Source organism: Drosophila mojavensis, unplaced genomic scaffold (genome assembly GCF_018153725.1).
Source record: "Drosophila mojavensis isolate 15081-1352.22 unplaced genomic scaffold, ASM1815372v1 contig_277, whole genome shotgun sequence".
Taxonomy (NCBI): domain Eukaryota; kingdom Metazoa; phylum Arthropoda; class Insecta; order Diptera; family Drosophilidae; genus Drosophila; species Drosophila mojavensis.
Window position 1 is genome coordinate 4,710,969 of NW_025318822.1, and position 17,084 is coordinate 4,728,052.

A 17,084-nucleotide genomic window follows, 5' to 3' on the forward strand; every position below is an offset into this window, starting at 1 on the left:
GGATGACATTTGAAATTGTAGCTTGCAATTGTAACTGCAGCTACGACCAAAAATAGCTGCATTCAAATGGCTGTTGTTGTGCAATCGTCCAAAATTGTAATCGGAGACAAAACGGGCGCGTAACTGGCACGAGAGTCAGAGCTGCAACAAACTGAGCCAAAAGGCAGCAGAGAAGAAAAGATACACAGCCAAAGGCCGAGATACAGATACGCAGATATAGTGCAGCCGCTGAGTACGCAGGCAACCGCACATATGGCGTGCGTATATAGAAGATTACGTTACCCAGTTGCGGTTGCTGTTCGCTGCTCGTTGTGTTTGCCACGGCAAACACTGAGAAATTTGAACTAAAATACGGACATACAAAAAAAAAAGGAAAAAAAAAAATAACACAGAAAAAAGAGAACTTGTGCTAAAAATGCAAACAGCGGCCACTCTGACAGACACACGGACACAGATACAGATACGTTTACAGATGCAAAGATACCGCACACTGCGCCGATACGGTTACTGTGCCAAGCCGGGGCCGCTTGCGTTGTGTAGTCTGTGAATGTATCTGTATCTGAGAGATACGCATAAGGCTGACGGCGACTATTAAGGGGCGTTTCATTTTATGTTTCATTTGCGCCGACGTCGCTGATGACGACAAAATGATAATGACGACAACGGCAACGACGACGACGACGACGACGACGACGACGACGACGACGCTGGCTACCTGTATGAATGAGCTCTGAGGTGGCGGCCAAAAACGTGCGGAGGGGCCAACGGCAACGGCAGCAACAGCAACAGCAATAACAACAAAACAGCGTGCAATGAATGATTCGTCTGTCTAACCGTGCTTCCATCCGTCCGCCAGTCTGGCTGTCCGTCCATCTGTTTCCCTGGCCAACTCGTCTGCGTCTGTTTGGCCAAGCTAAAAGCCAAGTTAAGCGCTGGCCCCGGCGCATGACTAACAGCGTTGGCGCGCTACAACAACAACAATAACAACAACAGCAATAACTGCTACCAGCTAAAGCTACAACAACAACAACAACAACAAGGCGGCACAGCTTGTCGTGTCATCGTCGTCGTCGCCGTCGTGCAGCAGGCACAAAGAAATATTTAAGCAAGCCGCACAGGAAATACTCTCGCGATTTGCCATTATAATTGTTAACGAAGAATTAAAACTATCTTAAAATAAAATCTAGTGAAAGTTTTTGCATTATTAAAATCAGTAAAATAATAATAATATTGTAAATAAAATATTAAATTTAATTAATAAATAAATTAAATTAAAAATGGAAAATAAGTAAAATACGTATATAAAATATTATTTTTGACACATAATTCAATTACAAGCAAATTCATATATTTAAAAAGAATTTGTATAATTTACTCTTATAATAAATATATGTAAAACACTTTCAGCTGTTGAGAAATGAATTTTCTTAATATTAAAGAAATATATTTCATTAAATACTAAGTTGATATATATGTATATATAAAAATAACATTTTCAGCTGTTGGAAAATGCATTTTCCTCAACAAAGTCACACGAGCTGAAATTTGAGGGTATATAAAAAACCACATATAAATAATCAGATAAGACAAACGAGTTTGACGCTTCAAATAAATGATTGCCAGCGTTGCTCTATGGCTCCTAGTGTGTCTCTGTATGTGTGCTTGTGTGTGTATGTGTCTCTGTTGGCTATATCTAACTATGGGCCGACGTCGCATCGGAACTCGCATGTTTGGCGTTGTTTGTTTGCTGGCCATGTTTATCAGTGTAGCTGCATCTTGCGGATGCGACGGCGACTGGCGCAGAGTATCTACGTTTGTATCTAGATAGTTGTAGTTGTAGTTGTAGCTGGTCAATGCAAGGGGAAATCGTTAGCCTGCAGGGGGTATACCAAGTTTTATTTCTATATATACATTTAGGCATACTTGCATACATATATACTTTGTTTTTGGAACAGCTGCTGAGGCCAGGCCAGTTGCCAACGCGATTGTGCAATTAATTGTCTGTGCTGCACAAAAGTATCTCAGGGCTGACACGTGCGGCAAGTGTGGAGCGATAAGTTGACATTTGCGGAGAGCAAAATAAAACAGACAGCCAACAAATGCCAGAGCAGATCCATCCGTCCACAAGCCGCAGACACATGTTGCACAGACTTGAGCACACAATGCGAACATCATCATAAGCCAATGAGCCGCTGGCCTTGTACCGTGCGGCCTAACAGAAATCCAACTAATTTCATTTGACAGTCTGTTGCCGGTTCAAAGTTTGACGGGCCGCTGGGCTGATGGGGGCAGCCGTGGGGAGATGGAGAGAGAACACTGTGAGCCGCTGACATAAGTGCAAAAACATGTTTCCCAACATCCCAAGAAACGCGACCATCCCCCATCTAATGCGGCTCCATCGAGGGTTTGTGGGCTAGGGTTGGGGTTGGGGCAGGGGCTGGGGATGGGGCTGCGGTTTGTGCGGCTATGATAATCAAGTGAGTGCATTGAGTGGATGCTTTAGTGCTGCGCCATGCAACATTAATGGGCAACGTGATGTGCAGGAAACGCAGCTGAGCATTAGCATTGCGGACGCCGTATGGAGGAAGTTTTAAATTAATGAAAACCTGACAAGTCACTCGAATTGTGTTTTATGGACTACAGAGGCAGTGACACAGCTTAAGCAATGGAGGATCGATTTGCGGAAAGGAAAACGACAAAGTGCGGATGGATTTTCAATCCAATTTCTGTTAGCTACTTGTCTAATTTATCAAATGATCTCATCTAGACTTGGGCTACAGCCCCCAAGCAGATGGAAACACAATGCCCGTAGCTGAGATCGCATTACAAAGAGGTCCATAAAAGCGAAAACCAAGTCTAGCCGACATCAAACCCAATCAAATGCCGCTTTCAAGCTCATTCACAAAGGCGAACATTAAGTAAGATTTACATATCCATTTCAGGGCCCGACTCGACGCACACAGTCAGAGCACTCTAGTTGCTTCGATTCTATTCAAAAGTCATTAGACACAACAGCAAATACACATTATAATCATCATATTAACAAATGAATATTGAAAATCGAATCGGAAAGCAAATGGGAAACGAGCATTGGGCAATTAACAAATATTAAGTTTGTGTTTCCTCGGACGAACGTCAACCTTCACAGACATAAACGGCATAAAACAGAAATTAAAGTAAATATTAAAAATAATGGGCTGTGACTCGTGTTGATAATGTCAGAGACGAGGGTCGCCTGATAAAAGGTGCCAGCTAACGAGTTTGTTTGCCCAGCAGCTACCCTGTAAGTGGCTAAGAATCTGACAAGCTCTTGAAGACAAGTCCCTCAAAATGACCAATGATAACGGATTTATTATCTGCAAAGTGCTGTGTTATCTGGAGAAGATTTTTCAGTAAGATCTAAGATCTGCGAAATGTAGAACTATTCGTGGAGTACGAATGTATCTCAAAGATGCAAAAGTATCTGCATTATTGATATGTCAGAGTCTCGGTGATATACAGAACTATATTTATTTATATTTTTAAAGTATTTTACATACATTTAAGTATCTCTTTGGTGAATCTTAAGATAAAACATATTATGTGACATATTAATTGTTCAGCTGCAGAAATATCATTGTGAAGTAAAAGTATCTGATAGTAAAGAACTATCTTTCAGCTCTATATAGACTCTTAAGTATCTGTCTGTATATATACATATATACGATTAGGTTGTTACCTACATCTACTCAGTGCTTATACAACCCACTTGGCCCACTTCTATAGCTGCAGGGTATTGAAAACTAAATGAGGCGCAGCAACAACAGCAAAGCAAATGACTTGGCATTTACAACAACAACAATAAAGCAACAAAAAAGAAGTTGGCATAATAATGACATCAATAAAGCAAATGATTGTTATGATGCGATAAGGCCGAAAACGTAGTGGGCAAAAGTTGTCAAAATGAAAAAAAAAAAAAAGAAATATGTAAGAAATTCCTATATAAAAACAAAAATATAATTGCACGAAAAAAAAACAACTTTGATTGCGTTGCGAATGCGATGGTGAGGCCGAAGTGTAGTAAATGAAATGTCATGATATTTTTGGTGCCATTAGAAATGGCAAGCACAAGCAGACTAATCATTGGCAATCGTTGTTGTGGTTATTGTTGTTTTGTAGCTGCGATTTGTTGTAGTTTTGATTAATGAACCTCAATTAAATGCCAAAAAAAGATTAAATGAAATAAATTGTTGATGGCCCAGCGACAACGCCCTTTATTTGCTTAGCATGCATAAGGGGCGTATGCGTAATATTGCTTTGCAGCTATAACTATATCTATCTATCTATCTATCTAACTACCTATCTATCTATCTCTATGTCTATCCATCCATCTATCTGCCTGTCTATATATTTATAGTTGGATGACAGGGCGTTCGCTTTGAAAGCGTTTGCTTAATTACGCCTATAAATAATCAGAGCTGAGTGTGTGCTCTGGCATTAAATGTGTGTACACTCATAATAATCAGCTTTACTATTTTTGTTATTTTTTCTATCTTTTCATTTTTGGCTTTTACAGGGTGCAAGTCATTAAATGGGCATTTCAACAAAGCGGCTTGATATGCCGCAGACGGAAATGGGCGTGGCACTGTATTAAATCGGAGCAATCAAGATGTAATGGACGAGCTCTATGCATAGTCCTAAGCCACTTTTGGCAAGTTGCGGTCGCTCTTCAAGCTGACGCAATTGTAGGGTATTTACTGTGCAGGTCTGGCGCAGCTCGTGGCGCAGCAGTTTTCCAGGCAATGCTAATGTAATTTGCGGCACCATATGACGTCTCTAATTATATGAATTTGGCGCTTATCTCAAAGCAAACACGACAAATGGAAATGGGCGGCGCTTGTGTGCGAATGTCGCTCCATAAAAAACATGCATTGCAAACAACACACAAACACACACAGATACAGAAAAAAAGAGAAAGAAAAACTACAACAACTACAGATTATGGCAATGGAACTGGCAACAATTTTCACTGCGACTCGCGCCCAAAAGCAGCAACAATTATCCATGAACAATTTTGGCCAGGCCAATTTGACAAGTGTCGCTGGGTCAGGGAAGGGGGTGGCGTGTCTGTGTGCTGGCAATTTCCTTGCCGTTAAACCTGTACTGGCCAAAAAGCTAGCTCCGAACACAACATAAATGTGCAATTAACACAGAAAACGCTGTACGCCAAGCTCGACGACAGCTCCAAAATCGACAGACGACGAACGACGAGCGACGAGCGACAAGCTTTGGACATGTTTTCAGTCAGTTTTGGCAAGAGACGTTGTCAAGAGGGGCCCAGGCCAGAGGAGCGTATCATTATAAAAGTGCAATTTGTGCGATAAGGCAGAAGACAGACGCAGGCTGCTGCTTTTTGTTGTTGTTGTCTTTTTACGACCTGGGCTGGGCCAGGAAAACAACATGCCGAACATTAAAACCGTATAATATTTAAGCCGTGTAATTAAGTCCAAGGAGAATCTCAGAGAGAGAAAGAGAGGGAGAATGAGAGAGAGAGAGAGAGAGAGCTTAGCATGGCTGGCATATAAAAATAAAACAATAATAAGATCTACAGGTTGAGTGCGTGTTGCTCTTGTTTTTAATTACCACCAAGCACACACACACACACACACACACATTATTGTTTGCCTGACAAACACTTTAAGGTCACAGTGTGACATTGACGTGGAAATGCCCAACGGGCGTACGCAAAACAAATGCCCGCTGCACAGGAAACCCAAAAGAAAAGCAGTGAAATAAACCCGGAGAAGTGCCGAACATTTTGTGTGGCCTTTAATGACATTTGTGTGTGTGTGTGTGTGTGTGCTTGAGGTGGATTAAGGCCAACAATTCTGGCTGGATTTGTCTTATTGCACTAGAAAGTAATGGCCCTGTAAATGAGACTTAAGCTCTGCTTGGACTTAAGAACGTCTAAAGATATTTGTAATCATATTTCATGCATATGCGCATATATATATATATGTATGTATGTATGTAATATAAATTTACTGCTTCAATGCTGTTGCTTAACCACTGTACCTGGCATCGAGAATTCTACACCGCAAGGCCTTGTCATTTGGCCGCTCGCCCTGCTGGCATGACTTGGCTATTTGGCATGCTGAAGATTAGTCCAACTTCGACTCGGATGCTTGGGTTCCCTCTGATGAACTGGCATTACGAGGCTGTTCCTGTCCATCACCAACAGCACCAACAGCATAAGCAGCAGCTGTTTTTAGACCGACTGAGCGAATACGGTGGTAAGCCGCACTTGTAGGTCTGTATATCTACGCTCGGCCCCTATCGTTGCCTACCTTTCCACCTTGCTACCTTGCTACCTCGCCTGCCTTCCGCCTTACCTTTTGCGGTTACGGATGACCGTTGTCAGCTTAGCTGCTGCCATGTTTGCGGCTTAAAATACCCATTACACCTTAATATTTCGTGCAAATGTCATAAAAAATTCATTTTAACTTGAGTGCGTAACCCAATCCCAATCCCAAGAGTCGTCCGACCGCACCAAGTGCTCTGAGGTCTGTTTCCATTCGATTATAATCACATTTGTTCAAATATTAAATTGCCTAATGACCTCGATTGCCATGGGGCTTGTGTATTTTGCGGCCCCATTTTAAAAAAGGCCACGTAATCACTTCGACTAAAGGGGTCAAAAACAAAAATATATAACTCAGCTTAGAGCGAGGGGCGACGCTCTGAGCTTGCTTGAGCCGTGCCTGAGAATCGCGCCGGCTGCTCCTCGGACTTTGACTTCAATTTCCACATCCCCTTTCATTTCCATTTCCACTTCCATTTCCCTTCGCATTTCCATTTCGAAGGCAGAGTGACGTGTCTGCGACTAGCGAGCAACTCGACTATTTAATTACGACCGCATGACGAGCGGACTCTGTAATTTTCATGAGCCCATTTTAGTTTGCATCGATCCCAGCCAAAGGTTGATTGGATTTTAGGGAGACCCACCAATTACATGTGCCCAGGGCCGCAGATTACAGGGAAAACTACGACAGCGATTTATCGGCTGAATAATGCAAAAATGCCATAATTGACTGTCTTGCGCTACAGCTTAGTTAGCTTGTGTAATTACAGGGTATTACGGATGTTTAATTGAACGCTGAACTGCTTGCTCTATTTCACATACTCTAAAATTCAATTATAATTATATTCGCATTTAATACCACACTATTCCCAATTATCATTCCATCAACCATGTCACAACAACCCCAAAGAAACAAAAAACTACACAGAAACTGGTTCGCTGCACAAAGGCCCAAAAGTCATTCATAAGTAATCTATCAACTTCATGCCAAAAATCGAGCAAATCGCCCGCATATGTGACTGTATGTCACATAGATATATTGTATATGTATATGTTTGTATATATGTAAATATATCGACTTATATATATATTGAACATGTGTGCACATTCGGTTATTCAACCAAATTCTATTGAATATCTCTCGGATAGACGTCGTCGCTGTCTGACGCACTGTTTGCATACAATTAGATACAAATCAAAATCAGCTGCGTCTGGCAACGCCCTGACGTAACGGTAGTCTTTCCCAATCCCATTCCCTACCCGAATTCATTTTCCATGTTCAAAGCATTTCGCTTATCGTTTGTCAACCGTTTTGACAAGACAAGAAAAGGGCAGAACCTGAGCAGAGCAGAGCGTGAAATCATATTCACTCTCTCTCTCTCTCTCCCTCTTGCTCTGTTCTAAACTTCCTGCTTGCACTGCCACAAGCCCAGGCAAAATAAAGTTTTAAATTTCCGAATTTTTATTTTTCCTCACTTTTTATACTCATTCACGAAAGTGAATCAGTATATTGGTTTTGTGCAATGTCCGTCTTGCTGTCCGTCCGTCTGTCCGTCTGTCCGTATGAACGCAATCTATTTCGGCGCTATTGAAGCTAGAGACTTGAAATTTGGAACACATACTCGTGTATATCTCCGATTTATAAAGTGTTAAAATTTTCCCGATCCGCCCACTAGGGGCGTGGCAAATCGGAAAATGCATTTTCCGATATACCAGAAATCATGTTTGTTGAAGAGCTAGAAAGCTGAAATTTGGTATGTAGGTCCGCGTTGACCACCCAAGATCACGAGCTATGGCGGATATATCTACGCCCATTGGGGGCGTGGCAAATCGGATAAAACTGTATCTCCTAAAGTTGTAAACCTAGAATGCTGAAATTTTGCACGTCAGCTAATGGTATGATTCTATAAAGTCTTAAGATAAATTATAAGTCTACGCCCATTGGGGGCGTGGCAAATCGGACCTGAAGATATAGTGATTTTTTAAATTCTCTTATATTTTGGACACTATTGATGGCAGAGACCTCAAATTTTGTATATATACTCGGACTGATCACCCAAGACCAAAAAGTTTTGTCGGATATATGTCCGCTCACAGGGGGCGTGGCAAACCGCAAAAGTTTATATCTCCTAAAGTATAATAGCTAGAAGCTTCAAATTTGGATAGTTGAGTTACTGGTAGCCTCCTCTATCGATTCCCCAAAAATAATTTTTACGCCTCTTTAGGGGCGTGGCATATCGAAAAATACCCTGTAATTTTCACATTTTTTGAGGGTAAGCATTCAAACTTTGCAGTTAGGGTACCGTTATCTCTTTCTAAAAACTGACCAAAAATGAGGTGTCTACGCCCAGTTGGGGCGTGGCAAATCGGAAAAACCTGTATATTCTACAGTATTAGAGCGAAACTTAACTACTATATTGTTAATGGGATGTGAATGAGTATTCCGCAGTCGGTAACGCCTGACTGCAACGTTCTTACTTGTTTATATATTATTTTTTCTCGTTGATTTTTTGTTTGTTGTTTGCATTTGGCACACAGTTTGAGCTGAATGCCGCCAACTTTAGTTGCGTTTTTGTATCTTGATTTGTGTGTGTGTGCGTGTGTGTGTGCGGGCTCTTTCTCTCCCCCCAGCTCTGCCTTCCCTTACTTTATCTGGTTAGCTGTCTCATTGGTGGCCCCGACTGCAACGGCAACGGCAACTGCGAATTGTTTGTTGTGCACAGTGCCGCCGTTTTGTTTAAATAAGAAAATGCGAATTTTTTTTGTTTTTCTTCTTCTTATTTTCTGTTTTGTTCCCCTACTTTTATTTTATGTTGTTTTACCGCCCGCCTTTAATGTAAAATTCAAATGTTTACTTAACGCGGGCTTCCTCGACGCGACGAGCTGAGGGCAAGGCTGTTGGCCGAGGCAACGGACCCAGCGGGGGCGGGACGCTCTGGCTTATACAACGGGCGGGCTGGCATTTGCATGGCTTGCCTTGTATTTGCTATTGCCGTTGCTGCCGTTGTTATAAGAAAGAAATTTAAATAAACCAAAAACATTGTTTGAGTAACGTGTTGAAAATAAACGAAGCCATTCAGAGGCGAGCTGTGAATCGCATATGAGTGGGCTTATGTGGGCATTCGCAGAGTAAATTCATATTTATTCATACATGTATATCTCTCTCTGTGTGTGTGTGAGTGTGTGTAAACTTGGAAACACTCATCATTTGCAATTTCCAGGCCACTGCCGTTCCCATTCCCAGTCGCAGTCGCAGTCGCTGTTGTAGCCGCAGACCCCTCAATCATGCTCAATCATGCATCGTGGCGCCTCGAGAAGTTGAAGTTGCGTTTCCTCAAATGAATGGCGACACACTCGGTAAGTGGCATGCATTCATTTTGCCATGACAATTGCCATACAGCGAAACAGACAGAGAGAGCGAGAGAGAATGAGAGAGAGAGACAGAGAGTACGAAGGGATGTGATTCGAATCGATTCCCATTCCTGTTTCGCACTTGAATTCAATTTTTTTTTATTGAACTAAAAATCTTTAGCAAATGTCTTCGAATGGGCACGTTTTTTATGCGAATATTTGCGCACAAAAGTCCCTCCACAACATCCGCGACCCGCACGACTGGCTCCGACACATGGCAAATATTTATTGAGCACGATTTTTGAAATATGAACATTTTCAGTGGAGCCGTGGACATGGCGGGAAGAACGTGAATTGCAAACGGAAGAGGTTGCCCCGCAGCGCTTCAGGTTACGCAAGCAATTAGAAGGGACTTATGTCCTATGCGAGGGATGTCATACATATGAACATGAAAAGGCCAACACCGAAATCGGAAACGAACACGAACACGAACCCGTAACCGAACCCGAACCCAAACTCGAACCTCGAGGCAGTCAAGAGGAAGTAAGCATCAACTACTTATAGCGAGGGTACGTGACGTTAGCCCAGCCAGCAATACCAGCAATACCAGCGATACCAGCTCTCCAGGGCACTGGCCAAACAAAGGACCTGGCCCGATACCATTCGTTTAGCTCCTCAGTTGCACTGCCGCACACAATGCTCGTTAAGCAGCTCACGAAAAAAAAAGCTTCCTTCTGATCGGGCCAAAGAACCCTAAGGGAATAACTCAACCGCACGTAAGAGCTAAGAAAAGCCTCTTTAAATTTCAGCCCAGGCTGCATATGGTCGTTAAGTAAATTCTTTAGAGAATGATAGCCTTATATCTATTACAAATCATTCACCATGCTGTATGGAAATATCTTTCCCAGGAGTTCAACTCAATCTGATTTTTATCATATAAATTCACAGTCTCGATTGACACTCAAATTTTAACAATTTTTGTCATTAGGAAATGTTTGCAATGGGAAAATATATTTTAATGCTCAGGCTCGCATTCATATTTGTTATTCGATGACAATAAAAGAAATATTATTATTTATTCAAAATGCAATTAGTTTATTTAAATTCAGCTCTAAAGTTTTTGTTTTATTTATTTGCCACAAAACATATACATATAAACTCTTTCATTTATTCAAGCACCTTATACTCGTTTACTCTCATAAGCATATAGTAGGTATAAACATATAAATATGCATAAATATACTGCTCTTAGCTTGATTTCTTTTATTTTATCTAGAATCTCAACAATTGTTATTTTATTTCTATCTATTATATCTATCTAGTTGCTTAATATCTTTGGTCTTTGAATTATGTCTTTTGGCATAATTGACGGCTCTTAAATCATCTCAAATACTTTCTCATTTGACATCAATTTCTCTCTACTTTGTGAGGTATTTCATTCTTGTTGATTGACGTTTACATCCAACTTGGCTTCATTTTATTTAACAATATTCAAGCGAGAATTTTTCAGACTAGATGCGTGTGTTACATTCGTGCCAGGAGGGTGAATTTTCTGTAAATAGGAAAATACAAACATTTTAGAATATGGTAAATTAATAATAAAGCTTTTTCGTTCTTCCGCCTGCCTAATTACTTAGGCCAGAAAGGGCGAATGTGGTAGGAAATGATGCGCTTCCGTTAATAAGGCTTGCGTCGACTGTCAGTCGGCCGAAGTAGTTTTATATAGATTAGGTTTCCTTAGTCTAATGGAGTTTCTTTGTCTGTAGAGTGTATCGCCGATGGCGTTTCATAACAGTTCCTAATGAAAATTCCCACATGCAAGCCGCACATAAAACGCCCCTTAAATAACAGCTCGGGTCTATCTCTGAAATTGGCTGGCTTGGCGGCGTTTCGTGCGTGTCGGATATTATATATGGACATGGGATGGGGTGCGGCCCCACCAAATGCATTTAATAAAATAAAAAATACTGATAATCACGAAATTTATAGGCGTATGCCAACACATCAAAGTCTATGGTCGCGGGGCAGGTCTCTCGTGTAATTTGCGGATGCTTATCAAAATGTAAAATCAACTTTCAATTCTCGTTGCTGAAGCGGCGACTGGTGCTAGAGTCTCAGATTGTGGGGAGTTGGCGGAGCTGTGCGAAGGGGGCGAACCAAACAAGAAACAAGAAACACGAAGCAAGAAACAAGAAACCCGTGCAATAGGCAAACAAGACAACGATTGATATTTTGTGTACTCCATGTACTCCATGTTCTCCATGTACTCCATGTAGTTGATGTAGTCGACGTAGCTCTTCGCATTCGCCATGGCAATAATTCTGATTATGAGAAATCGATAAAAATCAATTTGCAATTTGTAGACAACGGCCGCACCCAGTGCCACGAGGAATGCCAATCTGACAGTCGATTATTCGATAAGTTAATCGACACGTTGAGCCAACTTTTAATTACAAGCGCCTCAAATGAAACGCAATTATTGCTGAGTAAATGCATAAGAAATTACACACTGATTGGCTCAATCAATGTGGGCTACGTTACGTGCTGGGTCGTCGAGGGTCACGCGACGGGACGGGACCAAGGGGTCAACACGGGACCGAGTCGCTGTAATTAGAAGGCGTGCGAATGTCGCCACCTGCGCCGACGTGGCCCTCGCGCAGCCAGAGCGGAGGCAAAAGCAAATCTATTTAAAAATGTCAAAGTCGTCGCATGGGTTGGTCGACTTCCATCCACTAATGAATGCTGTGCAACAGGCCGTGTGACATGGGCTGCCGTTGACTTCAGAGCGATTCCATTGGCCACCCCGGCTGCTGCCCCTGAGCCTGACTTTATTTTAATAGATAAAATTCAGCTCAGTCACTGCGGAGGGGGCGGAACTGGCAGGCGCAGTCTGGCTAGCGAGCTAGCAGAGAAAAAGCAATCATCAATGTCTAATGCTTCCAGAATGTTTTTAAATTAAATTGAAATAGACCCTTCTCTGTGCTGCCCGCCCCACGTTCGGCATTTCGCAACGACTTTTTCTGTTCTGCCTGCAACTGGCGAAAACTTTTGTGCAAACATTTGGCCAAAAGTCCGATTTGGCCGTAAATACTTCAGCGCAGCTCTTGGCCCAGTTGATTGCGCCCACGTTTGTTTGGCTTTTGGCTCGCGAGGGATATAAACAGGAACAGCAACAAAACGAGCGCAAGAGAAGAGCAAAAATACACCATAAATAAGAGCATGCATAGGGTATATACTATGTATATATGTATGTATGTATATCGAAACTTGATATATTATTGACTTGTGCGCCATTCGCAGTTCTCAAATTATTATTGCTGATTCGACCTCCAATTTCAGAATCATTTATGTGAAAAACTTATAAAACTCTAATGCCCATTGAGTGTCATAAACGAAACGTAGAGAAATTGCTCTATCATTCAATAATCGGGCGAAAGGTGCTCAAGGTAAAATCATTAAAATTTCATAGAAATCAAAGCTGAAAACATTTAAGACGATACGGAACTAAGAAGGAGTTTTAAGATTGCTAGGAACTACATATATATAGTCAATATACCCCATTCAATATTAGTTTGCAGCGCAACAGAAAATAACAAAAATTGTTCAATTGGGAGCTTGACATTTGATCGCATTACGCAGCACAGCGTAGCGCAGCGCCGCGCACATGGCGTCCGCCCATACAAAGTTGTCTGGGCCCGAGGCGTCATCTCTTTTTCAGTTTTTCTGTGTTTTCAGTTTGTGTATTTTGAAAACAAGGCGAATAATAATAAACCAAGAGCTGAAATTATGATGAGGGTCGTCGAAAGTCGTGCCAGCCAAGGGATGTGGCAGGACGTGGACAACAATGTGTGATGGACTGATAGGAAACTGCCAAATATCGTGAGTCATTTCATTTAATTAGTTTTTATATCAAATGAGACTGAATGGGAATCGAGCAGAGGCCAAACTGTTTAGGCTTAGTCGCAACGCTTATAGCAAATAGTTAGTCAACGCTCAGCTTATTTAATTGCTAAAACTGTAATTTTACTTTATAATTTGTAACGCTTTCCCACTAAGCATCAGCTCGTAGGTTAGCCAACAATTTATCAGATTTTTTTTGGCTTTGGCTTTGGCTTTGATTGAGCTCGTTTTTTGTGCTCGCCAAATATGGCATAGATCTTCAATTGTGTGTGTGTGTGTGTGCGCCGTCACATCAATCACTGCCTGAGGCTGAGGCCGGCTGACAAGGCACCCAAATACATCAGCACATATACAAGTGTGTGTGTGTGTGTGTGTGTGTGTAATATATACTTTATTATGTAGGGGCTGGCTGGAGGAGAGAGGAACTCATGCGATATAATCTCGAGTAAGTCGGCGACTTATCGCATATGTGCATTACATTAAACTTAATTAGTATGCTTCGAAAAGAAAGAGCGAGAGAGAGAGAGAGAGGGATACAGAGACAAAGAGAGAGAGAGGAACAAAGCTGGTGGGTCGAGGCCGGCTGGGGTCTGTGGGAATACTACATGGACTGTGGCCGGCCCCTGATTAATGGAGCGTTTTGTTCGGCATTTTTATGCATAAATTGCGGCACGTACAATAAATAACGCAAAATAATAAATTGTAAATTATGCAAACAACATGAAAAGTTTCAAATAATGAACGGAAGGTCGGTCGGTAGCTCGGTTGCTCGTTCGGTCTGTCGGTCGGTCGCTGGGTTGTTTGCGACAGTTGTGCTACTCTTTGAGAATTTATGACCCATTGGCAATTCTCATTGATGGCAAAGAAATTTGCAAACCCGATTCACTTGAAACGAGCTTCAGGCAATTGCACAAAACGAATTTGAATCCAAATTCGAGTTGTTTGTTCAGTTTATTTGCTTAATTACAGCTGGCTGTGGAAATGGAAATGGGAATGAAAATCGACATGGAAATGGAAATGGAAATGGGAATTGCAATTGATGTTCCAATGAAAATTATGTGACTGCTTTGAATTTGAGTCGAGTCGAGTCGACTTGACTTGACTCGACTCGACTTGAGTGGCCATCGAAGCAACTCGCGAAAAATTCATTTGAATTATTGCAGTCGCCTTTTTCCATTGCAGTCGAGGTAATGAGTTTCATTTTCTCATTTATTTTAATTTTTATAACGCTAACGTGTCAAGTGTCGCATGTCTGAGGAGCCAGCGTCTGTGGGTGTCCCCTGCATGCCAGTGAGTGAGTGTGTGTGGGCCGACAGACTCACACAGCCAGAGATTCAGAGCTCAGTCAGCAATTAACTTGAAAAGTCGCCTTTGACGGCGCTGATGATAACAAAGTGCTCTTGATGCGACTCTGAATGCGCATTTTAATTAGAATGCGGCCAGGCCAAAGAGCCGCATAAGGCCACAGATTACAGGGGGGCTGCACGCAGTTAACGTGAAGATGGGACTGTTAAATGGAAATTAAAACAGAGCTCAGATAGTAATTGAAGGGCACAATCATTTGACTGAATTGACATAACATGATAAGAGCTGTAAAACACTTTTCACATATTCACAAGGAATGCAGAAATGTGTAAAATATGAGTAAAAAGCTGATTATAGTGAAATTCCATAAGCAAACTGTAGCAGCTGAAATAAGACCGGAAATCAGTTTACTTATGAGTGCGCAGGTGAGCTGAAACTTTCACAACTAGAAATTTCACTGCAGTTGGCTAACCCTTGAACTGTGGCTTATTTATGATCCGAGCCGGGGCCAAATAGATCTCGCAGCACTTTATCTAGTGCTGGAGCTTGCCAGCCGTCGCCCAAGATTGATGGCCAACACTTTTCGCAAACACCGACAACGCTTTCTTGCTGGCCAGACTCTGTCCGACTCCATCCGACAGATTAGGCACTTGGCAAGGCAGCGGAAGAGCCCACGAGCCACTTGAACGCCCTCCCTCAGCACAGACAATGCCCCATTTGCAGACGCATCGGCAACTAAAAAACAATTTAACAGAGCTGCTAATATGCAGTGTACATTGTATCGGTCTCATATACAATATGCCTCGAATGGGGGCCTATTCCAGCGCACAATGTGGGGCTATTCCGGCTGTTATGTGGGGCAATCTCTGCTTTCTGTTGCACTACACTCAAAGAAATGCTGAGTTTAAAAGTTTAAAAGTTTAGCTGGCAACAATTTTTAAGATATATCAGGACTCAAACATTGGAGATAACAGAGAAAATGTAAGAACTGAACTTTAATGGAATATTAAGTGAAAATATTTTATATAAATATTTTATATTGTCTAAATTGATATGAGTGTAGTCTGAGTTTGGTTTGATGTCTCCATGATATGGTCGACTGAGTTGAAGTGGGAAATGATATTTTTGCCAAGTGTGGGACAAGTGTGATTTACAATACACTCAATTCACATTGGCAGTTAAGGCAAAACGAGCGCGGTGTGAGAGATCGTAAAGCCGAAATGCCCGTGTGTCGGCATCGGCATCGGCATGGGCATTATCTGTACAAGCTCTCTGGCAGAACCACTTTCGTTAGCTCGTAAAACTGTCTATAAAATGCAATGATAATAAAAAAATCAGTCGGCCAACGAATTTGTAGGCCGACAGCAACAGCGACGGCTCATTTAGGACTGGTGAAGAGGTCAGCGGCAGGAAGAGTGCAAGCGCGACAGAGAGAGAGAGAGATAGAGAGAGAGAGAGAGAGAGAGAGGAGAGTCGCTGAAAAGCGATCCCAGCGGACTGACGGACTGACGGCCTGACTTCTCTCATCCTCATTCGTATCGTCATCAGCCTCGAATGGAAGCTGTGTGCAGGCATTCGTTGCGCTCCAGCGCCTTCGGTTTTATTCTCCTCGACGGAGAGGATGACGCGTCAGCAACGTCGTCGTCCTTTAGTGGCACTTACGAGCTGCGGCCCCGGGCTCGGAGCCCCAGATCTGAGTACCGTTTGGCTCTTGTGTGTCTGCAAGCGTATCGCCTTTCACGTCGCCTTTTGTAAATTGCTTTTTGAATTTTGTAAAAGCGAACACACACACACACAGTCAGAGAGGCGACTCATAAAGCGACGCGCTGCTGCTACAAAATCTTTTATGGATTTCTTGACTGGACTCGTTTTTATTGTTGGTCCGCTTTGTTTTGTTGTTGTCACCAACTGTTTTGTCGTCGTCGTCGTCGTCTTCGCTTTATCTACACGGATCCTTTGACATTTGAATAGTTCATTAATTTCGCAAAAGAAAGAAAAATACTTTTCCTATGCACACACAGAAACACACACACACACACAGGCACACTCGCACACCCTACTGGTAACTTTGAAAGTAAGTCTTTTTCTATGCAACATTTTCTTTTGTATGGGCCTGGCCTTTTGTTATTGTTCATCAATTTGAAAGGCGACACAGACACGGCTATGCTTTCGCCCCTCGTACCTGCAT

At 42.2% G+C, this 17,084-nt stretch overlaps 1 protein-coding gene across 2 annotated transcripts in view; it reads right to left on the minus strand.

Annotated features, from left to right (window-relative positions):
- Nucleotides 1-10,795: 10,795 nt before the first annotated feature.
- Nucleotides 10,796-17,084, minus strand: part of LOC6574371 (nuclear RNA export factor 1) — a 67,004-nt gene continuing 60,715 nt past the window's right edge. For both annotated transcript variants that reach the window (XR_004364913.2, XR_006356971.1), the window contains one exon: nucleotides 10,796-11,243. The gene's annotated coding sequence lies outside the window, so the exon portion shown is untranslated. The remainder of the gene's footprint in view (nucleotides 11,244-17,084) is intronic.